We start from the raw sequence: 2,245 nt of genomic DNA on the forward strand, positions 1-2,245 counted from the left end.
AAGGCCTGCTCTCTTCAAACTGGTCCCTGAATTCTCCTGCCAGGTTCCATCTTCTGGCATTGTAGCCTTTGTCCCAGCTCCTCATTGGCTCCCATACCCCTATCCTCCGCTAGTGTTCACACCATCAGTTGCCTTTTCATGGTGACGCCGTGATATCCAGAAGGTTTCCCCTTCATTCTTATGTAACTAGACGATTCAGACAATCCCAGTTGAGAGACATTGCTGTTAGCTTGGACAGTTACAGTAGTAATAGAGCCTTTTGTTTCGGGTTAGAGACTACTACACCCAGCTAACTCAATTCTACATTAATCCCGGAGGGATCTGCTACAGTTATTGGTAGACACTTGAAGTGAACCTTTTCAACAGTGAAGATGACATATACTTGAACCTTCCAACCCTCCAAGATCCTCCTGATGGGAGCTGGGGTACAGCAAGAGTAGAAACAGGATTTCCTTCTACTGTGGTAGGACCTGGCATTGTACTTAGCACCATGGGCATGTCAGGACTAGCTTTGTTACAATCCCCAAGCCTTGTGCCACTAGGGTCCTTATATATCTCTAGCAGGAAATAACCAACAGATCTCAACCGTAGATACTATTGACTGCATTGGCTTTAGAATAAGTTGGACTAAAACCTGACTTGAAGATGTTGATTCTCAAGGAAATATTTGTTAAAAACATGACTGCCAGGGATAGAGCATGCAGAAACGATGAGGTAATCCAAAAGCCTAACCATGTTGGCTGACTAAATCCACCATGGCTCACAGCCAGTAGTCAGGGCTACCTTTCATCCAGGCCATCTATGCACATCATTTTGACTCCACCAATTCCTGGTAAGCCTTGGCACCCCACAAATCCTCTGTAGGTTTCTTAGATGCAATGGGTGACAGAGATTTGTTCTTCTTAGGAATCCCGGATTTCTATCCCAGTTGGTCATCGGGGACCATTAACAAACTATGTGTCAGTCCTGATCTCAAGCTCTTTTGGAACATCAGTCCAAAGGTAGATGACAATTTGAAGATACGACCGGCCTTAGACCCCCACAGTTGAAAGCATGTCTGTTTAGGTGGTCTACTCTATGGAGAGAGGCAGGTTTGTAGGGGGTAGACCTGGGGCTTAGTCCATGACAACGTTCCTTCTCGCAGGCTTCTACACTACTGTCCCTTCTGCCTCTGCTAAGTACCATATTTATGCCCTCCATGTGGCTAGCTTCATGCTCTGCAAACACCTCTCCAATGTCTCACAACAAGCTTGTACGTCTACATACTCTGACACACCTGTTTGGCTTTAGGTATGTGTGCCCCACATTGTTATTCATCCAACCTCCTGGCCACCTATTGTCCTCCTCCATAGTCCCCTTCTTGTTCTGCTTCTCTGCTCTGCCTAGCACACCCACCTTCTCCTTGTGTTTTACTTCCTCCTCCTGTATTTATTCTTTAACCACAGCCTCCTTCTTAGGTCTTGCTACCCCCTCCTGCTCCTCTACTCCTTTCTCCACCACCACCTGCTCCTCAGGTCTTACTTCTTCCTTCTGTTCTCTATTCATTTTTCCACCTCTGATCTCCTCTGCTCCAACACCATCTCCTTTCCAACCATTGCCAAACATGAGCCTTCTCCTTCTACTCCAAGCTCTCACTTCTCTGCTCTTGACTTTAGTTGAGGGACAGGTAGAAAATAGAAACACAATTTAGTTCAGGGACTTGTAGACCATTAAAGAAGGATTTAGTTGAGAGAGAGGTAATGCATTGAAATCGGAGAGGTCATCCTTTTGTCTTCTACATCCCGTTTGACCACCTTTTATGGTATAAAGATGTGACATTTCTTGTTAGGGCCCGATTCTGAGCTTGTGAGTAGTGAAGACACTAGACAATCTCCCGTCCAGTTTCCAGCACCACCATTCTGGGGTGGGTTGAAGAAATGGAGGGGGGATGTCATGCTTTCCAGCAGCAAAAGCTGCTAAAGTCTACCCTTTTGATAGAAACACATGCACCAGTGGCGCTGCACGCATTTCTTAAAAGACTGCCACTTTTTCAATTCAAAAAGGTTTCCTTAGGCTTTCAGAAAACTAGAAAAGTGGTGCTGTAGTCTAAGATATAGTATTTGTATTTGTAGGTGCTGCATATTAACTCCTTTATTTAATGTGTTAAACCAGCGTTTTTGGAAAAAGAATACCCCTTGCACTGCATGCCCTGCGTTCCTGGTGGTTGCTAGGGCTGTTATCAAGCCATAAATGAGGCACATGCAAA

The sequence above is a fragment of the Ambystoma mexicanum genome, chromosome 5q (genome assembly GCF_040938575.1).
Source record: "Ambystoma mexicanum isolate Mex_15411 chromosome 5q, UKY_AmexF1_1, whole genome shotgun sequence".
Classification (NCBI taxonomy): Eukaryota; Metazoa; Chordata; class Amphibia; order Caudata; family Ambystomatidae; genus Ambystoma; species Ambystoma mexicanum.